The sequence below is a fragment of the Sphaeramia orbicularis genome, chromosome 10, assembly GCF_902148855.1.
Source record: "Sphaeramia orbicularis chromosome 10, fSphaOr1.1, whole genome shotgun sequence".
Classification (NCBI taxonomy): Eukaryota; Metazoa; Chordata; class Actinopteri; order Kurtiformes; family Apogonidae; genus Sphaeramia; species Sphaeramia orbicularis.
Window position 1 is genome coordinate 32,708,961 of NC_043966.1, and position 19,241 is coordinate 32,728,201.

Sequence of the window (19,241 nt, forward strand, 5' to 3'; positions counted from 1 at the left end):
TTTTTTTTTAACCAGGCAAAGCGAAATAAGTAGAAAAAGCATATTTAAAAACCCGCACGTGACAAGTTGTATGCGGCTTTTTCCCCCTCCTTTCTTGTTAGAAAGCCACTCGCGCGTGATAGGGCACGCGGCTGGCAGTCGTTATTGTTCCGTAATTGCTTGCACTAACGCTCATCAATTAGCCCCACACCTTCAAGGTTACAAAGCAGCCTCTGACGTGCTAACCAAGGTTAAAACTTACAGCAAATGTCACTCGTGCACACAATAATATCCCTGCTGTTCTAATACTGCCCCATATGTTTAATTTCAGCCGCGTCGCACAGTCCGTGGCGTGTCTTTTATCACCACTGTCGCGACTGTAGTGGAAGTTCACGCTACACCTGCGTGGATCAGAGTGAGGACAAAACATGCACGAGACAATGCGAGGCTTAACCATCAATACATGCAATAAAACCCTGTCAAATATGTGCGTTTTATTGCTAATTATTTAATATCGGAGTTCTGTGGATCCATCCTGCATGATCCGCACATTCCGAGACGGTTTTCTGAGCAATGGATCCGTGCAACTCCACGTTTGTCTCCGGCCAGGACTCAATCCTGCTGCATTTGCATTACGGTGACAGCTTTACGGAGTTGGTAGACGACCTACTCGCACTGATGAGTTACATTTTATGATGAAGCCTCTTGGCCAGACACTCTCGGTTGCATGCAAATGTGCACTGATGTATAAAACAAAATTCAGCAACAGTGGGCTAAGCCGAGGTGCTATGAGTGAAGATAAGTTACCCTGAGAAGTCACAAATAAGCAATTTTCAATGCACAACCAGTTTCCCGTGTAATCCTTCAGACTTTTCCCTGTAATGATCAAGTATAGGAACCTTTTTTTTGTGCAGATGCAAAATTAAATCAATCTAACATGAAACAGCAAAGCAAAGACATGTAATGTTAAACTACCTGATGTGATTATTACAGGTAATTGCCTTGTATCACTCCATCCACCTGTTTAGCAGCCCTCCAACATCAAGCACTTGTGTACCTTTTTGTTCTAAATTAATTATCCTTGATGTTAAATATAATCAGCAAAATGCCACACAGTTTGAAGCCGCTGGTGAGTATCCAAACATGAGAATTTCACACATCATTTGCCATGCGCTTGTTTCCGAACTGTTAACCTTGCTTTGGACAGAGAGCAAACATGTCAAAGTTGTATAATTGTGTCTCTTGCTTCAGGACACCGAGATGATGAATTAAGAGGGCTTTTCTCTTGCATTAATTAGTGTATAATTATGAATATATTAGGATTAAATAAACAGTCATGCTCCAGGGACCTCATATATCAAGCTAAGTAAGTAGAAGCGCGGTGGTATTTACAAGTCGTTTTATGATGCATGTTGAAACTGATATATTTTGATTGGGATGCTGGGAAATATGGTTGGCTTGGTGAATCAGTTGTTGCCTGACATCAAGAAGTTGCTCAGTGTTTTGGTGCTGTGGGGAGGTTGCATCTTTGTGCTTTGTTGGTTTGACTTCCTCTGGGTTCTCTGGTTTCCTCCCACAGTCAAAAGAAATGCAGCTTTAGGTCAATTTAAAGACTCCCAGTTCCCACAGGGGTGATATTGTTTATCCGTTTATTTTTTATTTTTTTCGCTCTTTGATAGGCTAGTGGCTTGTTCAAGGTGCTTTTCCTGCTTTTCATGTAATGCATTTTGGTATCCGCTTCGAGCACTTCTGTGAGCGACTACAGGAGAGGAAATTAAAAAGGAAACATAGAAAATCTTTTTAGTTCCCTCTTTCTCGTCTGTATCACATTTATAGGAAGACCCCTTGTCTCCATTTCAGTCTGTCACTTTCTATCATATATTAGATCAGTACAATCATGCTTATAAGCTCCCAACAGAGCTTACAGGCTACTTTTATAGGACAGAGTGAGTTCCAGAAATGGATCCGAAGGTAATTTGGTAGCCAATTCTCTCTACATCAGGGCAGGGACTGGCTGAGATCAGTTGAGCTAACCCTCTGTAGAGGGGGAAGGCGCTGACTCTGCATTCGTCGGTATCAAAGCAGACTTGTCTTTTTTGCAGGGAAACATAACTCAGTCAGTAATAAAGGTAGGCCTGTCAATCTAGATTCGAGCTTGCTGAGCACTTTCCCTTTCACTGAGTTGTGAGTGATCTGACGGGGCAGGACAGAGGGGATAGGTACGCTTTCAGCCTGCCGAACAAAGGGCTGTTCTCGTTTGTGTGAACACCACTTGATGTTTTCGGTATTCATAGTGTGTGCTTGTGTGTGTCAGTCAGTGGGTTTGTGTGTGTGTGTGTGTGTGTGTCTGTGTGTGGGAGGGTGTTTCCACAAGGATTTGCATTCATGCATCTCGGCTGCATGTGCTGCGTGTATGTCTGCAGATTATTCTAGCTCCTGTTGCTTCTGCTGTATCCCAGTTCTGTAAACTTTCCTGTTGTTTTCTGTTGTTGCACCCTTGTTACTTCCTTAAGAAAAGATCATCAAAAACTCAGCAATCCATGAAGACAGAATACAAATCCTGGATATTTCTTTGTTTTTCCTTCTGCCCAGTGAGAGCGTTGCCAAGCGATTGTTGTCTGGTTCAGTGAGGGAGCAAGGGATTTGGTATCAGGCACTTTCCTACTTGTGTGAGCCGTCACCTCAGAGCAATTTCCACGGGGTGTAAAGCTTGTGATGATGCAAGGAGATAGCCATTAAGTGACAACAAGAACAAATCTGTTGCATAATACAGTAATTTGCGAGTTCCCATTTTGTTGTACAGTAATATAAGGGATTCTTTTGCCAGATGTCTCTAATCATTCTAATGTGAATCATCCCCTAGTTGTCTTTCTCGCAGCCAGTTTTGTCTCTCTTCATTGACTCACTAAAGAATGTGATAAGGAGAGCGAAAGCTGAAATTAACATAATTTATTGGGGGAAATTGCCTTCTGGTCAAAGGAATTTAAAACCACTTTGTTTCTGTCCCATAGCTAATGCATGGCAAATGATCACCATGTATTTGCAGGGATATGGTCTTTTACGGGGAAGTGATAATTTACTCCCAGAAAGAGTTTTTGCTCCCTCTAGTCATGGGAGATGAATTCAAATAACACACGCAACGGGAAGACACAGAGGGAGGGGAATTTTTTATATAAAATTATTTATTTTCTCAACTGCTGATAGTCACCCAGTAAATTACCATGATGTAAAAATGCAGAATATGAGGAGAAAATTACATTGCTGGCGAGGAAAAAAAAAAAAAAAATAGAAGACAAACTTTAAATGATTGCGGTCCTTGGAAGTACAAATGCTTGTTATGAATTTTATGCTGCTCACAGAATTTGAATTGGACATCATCACAATGAAAAACTGTGTTAGAATTACTTAGTTGCAGGACAGAACTGATCAAATATATTGCATTTTTACCAGTTTCCCATCCGCTTCTTGTTAATTTGTGTGCTAGAAGAAATGCAGATGAATGAATCTTTTCTACTTGTTCTATAAAATGTAATTTTTCCAGTTAGAGTTACTGTGATTAATGGAGGCGGAGATAATAGTTCAGCATGGAATAAAAGGTAAACAGTGCATGTCAACACAGGTCAGCCTTAAACAATGGTAGCACGCTCTCCATTTGATTACAAATGCCCAGACACCTTATCTTTTAGAAGGCTATGTCCCTGTGCTTATCATTTGCAAATGGCACTGTTGAGGAGGAAGGGAAGGACACAGGCATCGTCGAGGACATGGAGGATGAATCTCGGAGAGGGGAGGAGTTAGGTGTTATTTTCTGCAGTCTGTGCACAGGCCCTGCAAAGGCACTATATCTCTGTCAAACTCTGCCCTTTTGTTTCAATTACCCCATTTCTATGATTCAGGCCTATGTGAGAGTGCTTAGGGGTTGAAGTTGGGCAGTTTCCCCCTTGAAATGCAGTGCCGCGTAGCCACTATCTGAGCTTTTTTATCTAGGTAGCATAAAATTGACCTTTCACCCCTGATGTGGAATGAGATTACCCTATGTCTCAATGGGACCCTAGACTATAATTCACAGAAGACCACAGTATCTGACATTGTATCAGCAGTTTGGAGATCGCCCTCAATCTCCGCTGTTGTTTCTGTTGCTGTTAACCACACCGTGCCAGTTATGAGCCTCGTACAGTACTTCCCGCAGAAAAGTTGGGAAGAGTTCTTTGTCTTTCCCCTTGAGGGTCTAATCGAATGTTCTTTACCCGGAGTAGTTTCTCTCGAGAAGAGAGAGAACATACATAGCTGACCTTGAACCTTGGATGCTGCTATGTTCTCTTGTTGGGAAAAGATTACATTTGAGCACATAGCATTGGACATGTGAAGGCTGAGGTTTATCTGGGAGTCATCACAATAGGAAATACTTCAGTTGCTGAAGGTGTATTGCCATTGTAAACACTATAGTGGCCAGGATTTTTGAAGAAGCTGGTCTGTAGTTTAACTGTATGACAGCCTTACATAACAGTATCTCTGCAAAAGGCTGTTTGTGTAATGTTTTTTAGTATACATGATGTGTTGTCTGGCAGCTCACTTTGTACAGCGAGAATAGTAGTGTGTTAGGAGACGTTTCCAGGTCCTTCCTGTTCTTCAAGTGATCAATACTCTTCTCCAAGTGGTTAATTGGCCATCAGTCACTGTCAGTGGAAGCGCTAAGATACCCAGAGGTGTCTTGGTGCAGCTCATAATAAGAGAGTGTCCAGTCCTTTGGGTCCTCTCCTGGCCTTTACTTCAGGCCAGGTGGTGGCTGGGGAAAGCAGATCTGAATGCAATATGGAGAGCCATAGATTAATAGTTCCTTAGTAAGGCCACCAGGGAGCGATGTGAAAGCCACTTCCACTTCATCATACAGTGGATTGGATAGAAAGTCTGCACGGCATGCATTAAGAGAGGAACTTTGAAGGTTATTTGATCTGAAATAGCACATGACAGTTTATTAGCTGAATGTTGCTATAAGAAATCTTTTCATTATTCATTTCCTGTCAGTAACGTAAAACCTGTCAATATATTTCATCACTTTCCTTAAATTACTAATGTGAAATGATCTCATTATAACAAGTCTGCCTGTATACGAAGTAAAATGATGACAGTTTTGGCTGTTACTTTAACCTTGAGAAGAAAACACACCTCCAACACATTGCATGGCTCATTGTTATGCTTAGCCCTCTTTAGCATGGCATGTAAAAGACATAATTAGAAATCACCTAAGGCTACGCAGACAGGCCTGCTGGCGTCTGATTGGCAAGGGTATCTGAGGGAGGCCTGGCTCAGACCGAGCTAGAATTTGTCATCTTGAAGTGATTTTGTTGACAAGACAGGAGGCACAGTGACCTTTTCTAATTATGTGTATGTGTCCAGGCACTGATGCCTTAGGCAAGCAAATCAACTGAGTCAACAGAGCGCTGACTCTAGGAGCACATTCAAGCCCAGACAGCATGTTGTGTGACGTAAGGTTAGAATAACGTGGGTTTAGTAGCATGCTCATTAATGATTCAATATTGGTGTAAGAGTACTAATGTCATTTGTGTCTATCCTTTAGAGTATATGTCTGCAAAGTAACAGACTCAGGCCACATCGGGTGCCTTTTTTCCCTGCCTTTGTTTTCCACTTCTCTTTGCAAAATCATTCTTATGTTATTCTATGCCAGTTGACTCCCACAAAACATGAACCATTTATCATCTACCCTGAATTTGTAGCAGTGAAAGAACAGCCTCTCTGATCTATGTAGGTCCCTCTGTTATTGTTTTTCCCAAACAAACCATTTCCTGGTGTGAAATGAGGTCTGAACATCACAGATTCAAAGCTTAAAGCTAAGCAGCAGATTTTCTTGACAAGGCCATCAGGAACATTAAGCTATACACGTCCTTACTACAATGGAATTAACTAAGACAAAGCAGTTACCGTTGGGGCTGGATGAACCCTTTTTACAACACACCTTGCATTTGATTATAGTTACCCTGGATTTAAATGCCCACTGACAATACATTCATGATGAATCAAAGTGTGTTGTCACTGATGCTTGGCTTAAATATATGTGCAAATAGTAGCTCTCCTCTCCTCTCCTCTGTTTCATGCTGCTGGTTTTGATAGTTATCCACCATTTCATTGTTTTAGGCAGGGCTTACATTGTAGATAATGTTTGCACTGCATATTGTGGTATTTAAGCATTAGGAAGAGTTTTACAAAGGGAAATGGGTGTAAATATTGAAAAATGTCTTGGGGCTAGGACCATTTTGGTTTGCATTATACAACATCTCGCTTAATTTATAGCCAAAGCTTATGACTTATGACTCATATGCAGAGTGTTGCACTTTTTACAGACTAGAGAATATGTCAAATGTGATGGGTTTTTTTTCCAGCCACAGGCCAGTTTCTCATAGATAGATAGATAGATAGATAGATAGATAGATAGATATACTTTATTTTTCCCCAAACTGGGAAATTACAGATAAATATAAAAAAATTATCTTTAATATGTCATAATGTATTGGATTTTTAACCACCTCTTGTTGATTCTCAAATAACATTCAAAACCTTGTAATCATGTAAATGTATAAATCCTCCTTAGTTGTCAGTGAACTATATTTGCTGAATTGTTTGGCAGTGTACTATTTACTGTATCATAAGATAACCATATTGGATTTGTTCAGATAAATTTGGCAGGCACCTAGATGCAGTCTGTACTGTGGCAGAGAACATCTCACCATAATCCATTTTAAAAACTGACAGTGGTGAATGTTTGAACAAGCTTAAGGGAACTTGTTACCAACTGTTGAGATTAAAAATGTGTGGAAATGCAGTTGCACAAAATCCACCAACCAGGCCTAATTTTAGAGACAGTACAGTAAAACTGAAGTACAATAATTAACTTGATGTTTGCATGATAACACTGGGACAAAAACTACGATGAAAGCAAATGTGTGCCTGCGTTTTTCTGCACTTGACATTTTTACTTTTAAGTATATTTTTGTCTAAATTTGAAGGTGTAGTCCATGACTAATCTTTTGATGGTAGATAAAATGTCATCTAAGAATGGCATTTGCATGTACAGATGTTTGGACCCCCCCCCCCCAAAAAAAAAAAAAAAAAAAAAAGAGCAGCTTCAGGCAGATGGGGCTGATATACCTCTTACTTTTTCACAACAGGTTAAATCTGCTGGGTGCTGTCGTTCTGTGAATATAAACTGACATCAGCATGAAATGTCGTGTGGGTGGATGGAAGATGTATTGCAGTTCATGTTAGTGTTCAAGCCTCGTCTGTCAAAAAGACAGTATGATGTCACTGTACCGTATTGCCTTCACTGTGGCCAAACAGATGCTGGTCTTTAGCTTAATTGGACACTGAAAAATGTGTATTTGCTGGTTTTCTGTTTATAGACCTGAAAGTGTTTTTTTTACATATTATTGATTGGAGTTTTGTAGTTTCTTCTTTGGGGAGTTGGCACTGTTCAACACAGTCAGTAAAAACAACAAAGCTTGGTTCAATTTCTTCACTTAATTAATTTGCCTAACGTGCAGTTTGGGTGGGCAGACATCTGGTGACCAATAAAGAAGAATATAAGGAGTTATTTGTTCGATGCAAGTGTCCGTTAATGAATGCAAGCTGGTGTCCAATTTTAAGCAGTGATTGAATGTAGGCTGGCCTCTGACCGAGACATATTAGGACATACAGTTAATGTTCAAAGCTCCTCTAATGACTCCATCCATCCTTTATTTGAGTCGGGGTAACATTTTTTTTCCTACAAATCAGAATCCTATCACTCATTAGTGGAAGACTCTGTGAGGGAGTATTCATCTCAGTTTGACAATCTAATATGAGCTGAGTGCTTCTATGAAACTGGTCCCTAAAAGCAGGACAGAGGGGCTAAAAATTCAAACAAGATGTAGACTGTTATGAAGCAAGTTTGGAAGCACTCTATTTTAAAAATAAATATTTACTGAGATAAAAGAAAAACTATTTTTCAGATAAAACACATTTTTATTTGACACGCACAAACAAACATCTGTATGTAACATGTAACCAGGTTTCTATAATGAACTCCCCTGTCTTTTTCTTTCAGTCTTTTTTCCTAATACCCACACTATTACACATAGCAAATCCACAGACAACACGGTGATATCTGAGTTTCCCTTGAAATTATGACTAGTCAGTATTCCAGCGGTGTGCGGATGATTCTGCGTACAATGATTACCCTGGCGTAACCAAGGTAAAAAAGGACAGGAAAATTACATGCTACTATTTTTTTAAAATATCTTTTTATTCTCTCACAGGTACATTTTGGGAATCAAAGTAAATATGCAAGGCAGAGTGTTTCACAAAAATGACCGCTGTTGCAAACTCGTGATTTAATTGTGTTTAAATGGGCAGTGGGCACGATGGGTTATGCACAAACCTGGAATGAGACTGCCGATTCATGAGAAACCTGCGTGTCTGGATTAGAAAAATGACTAGGATCATCAAATTTAACACAGTGTCTTTATTTATAGTGTTATATAAGACCTTTTCAAGATAGAATACACTGACACGTGGTAGTTTTTCCTGTCCCAATTTTGGTCCTATTTTTGGCCCCAATATTTTATTAAAAATTCATTCATCCTGGGGGTAAATATGTCTAAATTTATCTTTTATTATTGGGAAATTTATCTTTTATTATTGGGTCTAAGAAGCTGGCAAAGTGCCAGATACCAGAATGAACCCAGTTTCATGGAAAGACCCAGCTGAAACCCCAGCTGGGAAGGATCAGGTATGGAGAACAGTGAAAAATGATGTTGTGAATTCAGCAGCACGTACATTAGATCCAGTTTTAACTACGCTGATAAACGCAGCTGTCTGGGTTTATTCTGAAAGCTGTGATGTGTGTGGCATGTCCAGGAAAATGCTCTGTACAAGTCCCATGGGGGGATGGGGATCAGGAGTGGTCACAAATGTCACCAAATGTTTGTCTGTGCTCGATCAGATGGTGTTGTATTAATCAGAAATACTAAACAGCATTGGATGTCACTGTAAGAATTAGGAGTGTGACAAAGTATCAATATGGTAAACTATTGCGATATTTAATCTTGCGATGGATTTTTGATGCGCTCTCGCCACGTATCATTTGAAAAAAAAAAAAAAAAAATTAAAATATAGCCGGTATAAACTTCTTTCATCATATCTTAGGTTATTAAGAACAATATATCAACAAGAAAAGCACTTGGAGAGCGCAGACCTCCACCAAGACAGCTCTGCCCCCCCCCCCCCCCCCCCGATCACCACCAAAATTGAATAATTTGTTCCTTGTACCAGTATCAACATTTCCTAAAAATTTCCTGAAAAATCCGTCCATAACTTTTTCAGTTATCTTGCAAACAAACAAACAAGCAAACGCACAAAGCAAAGTGATCTGGTGGAAGTAATAATCGCAGTATCGCCATATCGAGATGTTATCGTTATCTAGAGCCATGCAATGTATCGTATCATGAGGTACCCTGAGATTCCCAGCTTTAGTAAGAATGTTGTAAATATATTTTAAGTGACAGTAGCCCATGGATAAACTATTGTACAGTGAGGTGAGGACAAGCAAACTGTGTCTGGCTGTTCTCCACCAGAGCTGTTTTGATCGCTGTCAACATGTGAAATCTGTGCTCCTGAAGTTAGTGACAGGTCGAGAGTCAGCAGGATACAATAGTTTTCATTTTATCACATTTGACTCTGTCGACATGAGGCTGTGTCCATGCCCATAAACGTCTGGCGTGAGGATGTTTATAACTGAGAGACTGTTTGGATTTCAGTGTTTGGCAGTGTCCTTTCGGATTTCTAGAGGAGACAGGAAAACATACGCCTTGTTTTGTACAGCCATGATACATACACACTCTTATTTTTACTAGAATATTAAAAGAATTGATAATATATTTTTTTAATCGCACCTCTCACAATACCCAAGGTCACCTATCATATAAAAGTAGTCATAAAACATACAATAGGCAACAAAGCACTGAGATGAAAATGAATATCATAAAAATCTGTAATAAAATGTTGAGATCCACGTTGAGTTCTTTGGTTTTAAGTGAGACTAATTTTAAGACGTCTGTACTCTGTAATGGATTCCAGTATGAGTGGGCAGAGTTTGGGTGCAATGCAGGACAAAGCTCTCGCGCCCATTGTGTTGAAGTTGATGGTTGTGTGAGTAGACCGACTGATGATGATCACAGGGAGTGAGAGGGAACATCCTTGTACCTGGAAGATGCGGAAATGTTCGCCTGATATAATTAACCTTTAGAGTTAAACCAACTGTGCTGCTGTTGTCAGTCTTAATCTGCACTTTGGGTTTTTTAAAGGTTTTCTTCTGCTCTGTACTTCTCATTCTAAACGTGTTTCTTAGAACCACAAACTATAAAATCAGCTTCAACATAATTGTGAAACTACATTACTTTATCATCCACTTATTTTATAAACAACTCGTCCTCTGACAACATTCTTATGTAAGTTGCACAAGTTTAAACAATTATTTCTTCTCTCAGGAAGTGAATCATTCATTCAATTTCCAAACCAGGAAGTGAATGATTTAAACATTATTTGTCATTGTTGCTCATATTCGTCATCACTGATATTTCAGCACCAAAGTTAATTTTTCATAAACGTACATTTAATACCCAGAAAATGTTGCTTTTCCAGACATTGATGCTGACATAAAACCTTTAAAGGTTTTTGTTGTTTTGACAACACCCTTGAAGAGATTTTAGATATATGCTGGATCTTATCATTATTGTTGTTGTTATTATTATTGTTGTTATTATTATTATTTTTGTTATTAATGCCATTATTATGTCTTCATAATGTAATGAATTATGAAACAAACACTGCAGAAGGATAGAAATGAAAATAAGAAGTGAAGACCATCACTTTGTCTCAGCCTCACCTATATTTACTTTTTATTTTTTCTATATAGTAATATACACAAAATGCAAAAGTAGGGCTGTGATCAATTATGTAATTACACCCTGTTTGTCTTTATGTAGGATTACACAAAAACTATTACAGTGATTTTTAGGAAATTGGATGAAATGAAAAACTTGCCACCAAATGATGAAATAGAGCCAAGACCTTCCTTTGTTATCTTTGTAAAACTGATAAACTGACTTAAAGACAATGATCCCAGTGTCTGTCGTTACACCATTAACCTCCTGAGACCCAGACAGTACAAGTTTCTGTTTTTTGCATATAAAAATGGTCTTGAAAACAGGAAAAACATGAAAACAGCCCGATACAACATATTTTCAGATATAATTTGATTATTTATTTTTTTTTCTAAATGTCCTTTGCGGTGGATAGTTTTTTTGTTTTTGTATAAAGTTGAAAAAGTCTTGTCCACAAACATGGACAGAAAACCCATAGCTGGGTCTTAGGAGGTTAATGGAAATTGTACGGTGCTATGAGCCAATGGTATCAGGTCTCTGAATGATTATTGTGGTCTAGTAGAGTGGATTTCTTACTTGTGCTGGGAGAGATTAGTGAAATGTTTATTTTTGATGAGAACGAAAACATAAAATTGCCTGTGTGTTCGGCTACATGACCCTGTAGAGCCACTGCACATGGACCCCAAAACTTCAATGTCTCACAAAATGAATGTTTTTTTTATCCAGCAGTGTTGTAATTTAAGTCTGTTGATAAAATGTTAAATATTGTAGTGGAAGTGGTCTGATTGTTATGAAACCAACAGATTTCACAAAATGGTTGTTTATTCAGGGAACTGAACCACTTCTCGCATCGGAGTCCATTGAAACTGATCAGCCTCTGGTCTCCCCTCAAAGACCTCAAGGCCGTGTCGTATTTACACCCAGAGATTGCAATCTTTCATCTTTAGTCAGAATACTGTTGACACTTTCTAGAGGCAGTGAACTGACATCATTTGTGGTTTAATAATATTGTAGACAGAGAAGATGATTGAACTCTAGGCTTTGGTTATTGTCTGCTCTCCTAGTGTTAATCGGATGTTGTAAAAAATAAATTAATAATTTCTTGGGTTCAGAAACAAACCTAAAACCTACACTTATTCAGTTTGCAAAAAGCATTAAATTAGAAGCTGTTATTGATGAATGACTCTATACTTTTACACATTTACATGTTTAAATTACTTCAGTTTTTACTGGTGTACGTCTCCACATTATCTATGTACTGCACCAAGTGAGCACATTAAGTCTTATTGGTATAAACTCCACTCATGATTTCCAAACAGAGATGTGCTAGACTCCATCTGACTAACAGCAGCAGTTGTTCCTCAGTTGAAATCCCAAGTGTCCTTGTGAATCATCTTCTTTTTTACCTTCTGACTTCCATGCCCCTGTTAAATATGGAGGAAATGCCACTACGAGTGTTGACATCCATACTTGGCCATTAAAAATCACATTTCTGGTTTTAAATTACTCTGCTGAAAACTTGGACAGATTGGTTTCAGGCTGAATCATCACAAAGCCAAATGCAATTTGGCTTATTTTCTAATTTTTTAAGTCTGCAACATACCCTGTGTATGGCTTTGCACTGCCATTTTCGCTAAAGTAATGATTTAAATAATAAGTTTTCTGAGTGACTCAGATTATTGTTGAAAATGTCATTGTTAAACTTTGATTTAGACATTTTTATTTCTTCTACAGAAATGCTTCACTGTGAAACCTTAAGCTCTTACACATGAGCAGTAGTAATCATTCTAAGATCATTTGCTACAAAATAAGTCTTTTATCTTTGTGCACTAGGCTGCAGAAGTCCCTGTCCGGATTTGTAAAAAAAACAAAAGGATTTATCCCATTCATTTTGAAAGGATGAAGATGAAATTTTAAAACAAACTAGTGCCATGTGGGGGAAAAAAGAGAAAAAAAAGCTTCCTTACTTGAATAATGCTTTTGTGATCCTAAAAAGGTGCTTTACTTTTGCTTCGGCAGCCTTCAGCTTTCCTTTAACAAGCCTGTCTTACCTTTCACATTCCATTATATTAATCACCGCTATACTTAAGTTCTCCTCACTGATTACAGGAAGCTGACAAGATGACAGTAGATCATGTGGAAATAAGATTTTTGCCTGCTTTTCCATGTCAGTATGATACTCCACCTCAGACTTCAGTCAATCGAGACACATCTCCAGCACGGAGCTGAATATCTAACTTTGTGTTGACTTTTTTCCTATACTAATTCAAGTTTTATCTGTGCCCATCCTCTGTAACAGTCTGCCATTTTGTGTTAAGCCAGCACTGATGCATATAGCCTCCATGGCCTAGTAGAAATTGCCAGTGCCTAAAGCAAACAGTAGAGCCCAAGGTCCCACAAGTGTAAGGCTGCCAAGTAAACCCATTAACTGCCTATAGAGTGGTTTGTGGTGTTGTCTCCATGCGACGTTATCCACAAATGAACCACAAGCTGGTTTGTTTGGCAACAATAAGTAACCACAAAACAGTTGAGAGGACACATCACTAAATGAAATTCAGTAATTTCTTTTACCTAATTAAAGTGAAAATGTGTCTTGATGAAAGTTGGAGGTTTTGTGGTTGCACTCCTTTTATAGCCTTAAAAATGGGCTGTATATTTTACAGTAATGCTTCTAAATCACAGCATAAGCATTTCACTTGGAAGATGTAATTTGACAAGTCTGCAGCATTTCATTTTGGGGCACTGAGGCATGATACTTTTTTTTACTGTGAAGTCAACATATGATGCCCAACTGTACAAATGATTTGACTCACCAGAAGGTGTTTGATTTATGCTGAGTCTGAGTTATCAGCTCCAAACAGGCCGTGTAGCTTCTCTCTTATCATTCTACACAGGCGCTTGCAGAAATTCTGCATGTTTTTGAGCTCAGCCCTAAATGTGATGACAATAGTCATGAACAGAGCACAAAGACAAAAACTGCCTCTTGCAGCAAAATGTGAGCCTCCCCCTCTCGCCTAATTTTTGTGTCGGATTCTCATGCAGTATGTTTGACAAGAAGGGATGGCAGCTTCATGCCGTGGTACAACTTGGGCTGTCGTGGGCGCTGCCCACCCCGACCCCTGTCACACAATTAGCTTTCTGCTTTTTGGATCGCTAGAACAAAGGTGAACTGGGCGAGCTAAAGCTGTGTTCAGTCGGAGTGGAGAGGCGTTTGTGGCACTCTGATGACTCTAGGGCACTTTCTTGACCAGAGGAGTCATTGGCTGTCACTAAACATCACTGTCTCCCTCCCCACTAATAGCATCTCCAGATTGTGCTATGAGGAACAAAGGGTGGTTGTATGAGATACAGAAGGAAAAAATAGAGCGACCCCATTAGGGCTGCAGGCTTTGGTTTGTGACAGTGGCTGCAGACCTATAGAAGTGTCATGACAGATATGAACCAAGGAACAATTATAGGGTGATGTGCTTGAAGCTAAGCTGGCAGTTCCTTCAAGAGGAAGTAGAGGAAAAACTGTTTAAAAAAAAAATGAATAGCACAGCAGACACGTGCTTACACAAGGCCACACACACAACATCGTATTCACAGGCACATAGCTGTTTTTAACAATGTGTTAGGCTCTTAGAACTAGTAAAACTATCCGTCTTAAGCAGGTAAATCAAATACATTCGTGTTACGCTCCCCCCTTTTGGTGTTGTTTTATTCATGAGGTTAAATTCAAAAGGTGAGCATGTTAACAAAACAAAACTGAATGCAAAATAACAACAAAATGAATTGTTATGAAGAATAATTTGTAATTTTCCCGTGGCTATGCAAATAAATAAATCCGATTGACTGCACTGAATATTTTTCTTGATAATCACTTGCTTCTGAATTAATTTTTATTATATGCAAATTTGCATTATCCTGTCAAGTAATCAATCTAAAATTGCATTGTTTTGTATCGCTGCCAACAGTAAAATATGGTTTTAACAGCAGGAGTATACTGACTCAGTCTCCATTCAATCTTAGTTGCTGTCACAGAATCACTGGGAGGCAAACTAGATGTGTTTTGATGATAGCATATTTTTCTGGTGTGGGCACTAAGCACTTGAAGACAGTGAAGCATTGCTCCATTAAGTCCTCAGTTTTTTTTAAACTACAGTTACTAATTATAAGTCCCCAAACTAAAATGTAATCAAAAACACATTTTCTTGTGTTGGTGGTACCCCCTTTATGCAACAATCCTAATATTGGCAGTGAGATCCAAAGCTAATCGGATTAAAAGAAACGCTCATGTGCTGAAATTGTCTCATTACTATTCATTTTCATTATTTTAAACTCCACATATAGCCCCAGACTAAGAGGAGGATGACTGACAGTAATGCACCATGTTAGCTGTCAGTCTCTGCAGGAAATAGTTGAACTCTGTGTTTCATAGCCTTTTGTCCAAGTTTGACTCATATAAAAACTCAGCTGTAGTGCTGTGGTTCTGTTTTTTTTTTTTTTTTTTTTTTTTAAAAGACATGCCATTTCTCAATTCCTTTTATTTTGAGTGGTGATGTTATTTTCCCACACTGTTAATTTAAGTCTTGGGGAATATTGCGTGTGAAGTCAGAGTGTTGAATATGCCATGTTTCTGCAAAGCATTGCAGGAGTACAACGCTTGGCATCAGCGTTGTCACACTAAATCTCTGTCTCCATGGCACTTAGAGTCAAAACATGAGCTCGTAAATGTGAGCCCGCCCAATGTCAAGAGCTGGTTCTTTTTTCTGGACTGAAGCTGCTGAAAATTCAGGCAGAATTCAAACCACTAGAACAAAATTATTTAATTATTTAGTGGTAGAAGTGAAATGCTTGACTTTTTTTCCTCCAAAGGCAAAGTAGTATTATCCTTTCACACTCCCCGTTTCCTAGGTCACACCATGTATGCAAGTCCATGTTTCCAAGTTCCCCTGTGGAAGCTGCAGAGTCCCTCAGGTTTAGCTGTAATGCCCTGGTTAATTCCCCTTCATGTTGGGTTATAGCTGTCAAAGCTCCTGTGTCAGTGTATCCTCACTTCTGGGTTATTCTTACATTTTTACAGCCTTATTGATCTGTGTGTCTATGGACGAAAGGGAGTATTTAACCATTGAATAGCAGACTGTACATGTTAGTCACAAATTTCAGCATCGGTGATACAACTTCATTAAATAAACCCTTGACCCATGAGATGCTTGGCAATTTGTCGTGGCTGTATTTCTTCAGTCTGTCAATAAAGATGGAAAATTGCTTTCCATATTTGTCAGTGAAAATAATTGAAGTTCTGTTTATGATTTGTAGAACTCTTCATAGTCCTCACCCACACATATTGTAAGTCACCATGTACAGTCGTTAGCACAAAAATCATTATTTAGGTTTCAGAGTTTGCAGAATTTTTACAGCATGTGCCTACTTTGCTTTTCCTACTGTAAGTAAGGTTCAGCAGCTGCAAGTAGTACAACATAATTCTGAAATAAAGTAAATAAAGTAAAGATTCAGCATTAAATCTTTATTGACATCTAGTGTTAAAGTTGTAGAATGCAACCAAATGAGTACCTTACTTCTCACTCTCCCCTACAGTGACCAGAAAAAAAAGGAGTCAATGATCTGTTTGTGTATTGAAGGCTGTTTGTTAGAGATGGGCATTTTAAGCAACAATACTAATCAATTATGGCTTAATCACAACTATTTGGGGGAGTTATTACATCTGCTATTTTATAGAGTTCCAAGATGAATTGAATTCGAGTTTTTCTATTTCAATGATGTCAAAAGTGCCCAAATCGCCAAATCAAGGTTAATGATTCTCTGCTGTCACTCAAACTCCCACACCAGAAGTTCATTGTTCAGTTTTCATAGACTGTGGCCAGCAGCACTGATATCAGTGCAGTTTCTGTCAACTTCTGCAATGGTCAGTTATTACACTTAAAAGGAGTAGCTGAGAAAACTGAGCTGTATATTAAGTCTAATGGATAGAAGATGTAGTGAGGAAAGGTGACCAACTATACTCACACAGGTGTAGATATATGGGATATAGTGATCATACAGCAAACTGGTTATGACAGCTATAACAGATTAGCTAATATTTGTAACTCACCTGTAACAGTAACTGGGACAACTTGGCATGCAAACTTGAGTACTACAATACTTTTTTTTACACTTATTAATAATATGTACACTTTAGCATTTCTGTAAAACCAGGCAACACAAACAAATGTCTGCAGCTACAGTTCAGTACAGTACAGTTTTTTGTTTTTTTGGTTTTTTTTTAAACAAATAATGCACCATGACAACCTGAAAGTGCTGCTTTTGTGCTATTGCCATTTGTTGATATTATGAATATGCAGACTATTGTGTTACTAATAATGTTTTGGGATTATATTAAAAAAAGAGAAATTGATTAAAATAAGTTGCTCAGGCCCGATTAAGATTTTGCATTTGAAAGTGTCCTGGTCGTAAATTCACTGTTTGATCATTGTTTGACTAACAACACAGAAAAAAAGTCTGTTGTGGTGTGTAGTAGTTGTAGTGTGTAGCACACACAGCAGGGACTGAACAGAGATGCAAAAGGATGAACGGGCTGAAACACTACAGAGATACTCACTGTCTGCAGCCTGAGAGACAAAGACCTAAATACCTAACAAAAAAAAAAAAAAAAAAAAACTAAAAATTGCAGATTCAGTGATATCTTTTAAATCACTTCTTAAAACGCATTTTTATAGACTCGCCTTTTTGTAATGTTGTCTCTGTTTAATATTTGTTTGTATCTGTTTGGCTCTCTGTTGTTATTTTGACTCCTGGGTATTCTGCTGTTGTGTCCTTCTGTTTTGTCTGTCAAAGCACTTTTGTAAACTCAGTTTTTAAGGTAAATAAATACATAAGTTATTATTATTATTATTATTATTATTATTATTATTATTATAAAAAAATACGACCAGATAAACTCTGTTACCTGCGACATTCAAAGGTTCATCTTCAGCTTTAGATTAATTCTGCAGTCCTGAAAATGGCTTCTCTTACTGCAAACGAGTTGGAAACATCAGGAAAGTGTGCATTACTTTAAGATTCATCTACAAATTAAGCAAGCATTGAATGACTTAGTTGTGGATCTGACAGTGAGTCCAGTCCTAGGTCAGTTATCCATGATGTTCTCATTGAATGACAGACACACAGAACCACCGGGAGCTGTCCCCGTTATGCCTGATGGACCTGATACCAGGCACTGTCAGAAAATAAGGTTAAAGTATATTTAAGACAGAATGATTTTTGGAAAATCATGACCATCCTTGCTTCTTATCCATATTGTATGTAGTGGTCAGCATGTGCATCTGCCTGTTATCATTTTGTTTTTGGAGCATAACTGGAAAACCATTCAATATTTTCCCACCGTAGTTGCTGCTTTAGCTTTATATGTAAGAGTTGTGCTTTGTGCCATTTAGCAACCTGTGAACCACACAGGGGGACGACAATAAACAATGTGTCTTAAGTTTCCAAACAATAACTAGAAAACCATTCTTTTTTTTCCCACCAAGTTTACAACACTTTATCTTTATCTGTTGAAATGGTGTGTGTCATTGTCTGTCTTGTCCTTCATTCTGCTCATTGTTTCATTTCTAGAGCAGAACAAGAGAGCCATTCCATATTTCACTGTAAACTACTCATAAGCTACTTGACTCCTCTGCTGTCAGTACGTAAACTGAAAGAAAATATGCTAACACCACTTTCATGGCAGCTCAGTATGGAAGAACACAATAGAAACAGTTCATTAGAGAATGAACATGCTACTAGTATTATTTTCATGTCATTATACACAACTGAAAATCTAATTATTAATTCTACATTCAATTACATGCCCCTAAATCTTACGTACTGAACCTATTAAGCATAAAGACATTGTAATCTTTCATCTCCAGCAAACAAGACAAAAATTAAGTTGAATTTAACAGTTACTTTAGTGAACTTCATAGCCACCCCCTCTGTATAAACATTACCTTGATGATAACAGAAAGGAGCACGGACACCAGTGATATAACTTCATTAAATAAACCCTTGACCCTTGAGATGCTGGCTTGATCTATTTCCTTTTAGTTCCTTCACTTCACCAAAGAATAGAGATCACACAAAGAGATTGTGGCGCCGCTATCTCCCCATCTTTAATTTAGAAATGCAGGAGGACTGCACATGGGTAAGATGGTTATCCACATGAACTGTCTGTCTTGTCACTTCATGCATGTTAGCTCTACAAAAGCCTCCTTGGGGATCACGTAAATGTCTGTGTTCAGTACTTTTCTTTGTCTGTCGATCCCCAATGTCCACTAAAAGGGGTGGTGT

At 38.4% G+C, this 19,241-nt stretch overlaps 1 protein-coding gene across 3 annotated transcripts in view; it reads left to right on the forward strand.

Moving 5' to 3' along the window:
- unc5a (unc-5 netrin receptor A) overlaps positions 1-19,241 on the forward strand; it is a 155,387-nt gene that overhangs the window by 636 nt on the left and 135,510 nt on the right. The gene's annotated exons all lie outside the window — the stretch shown is intronic.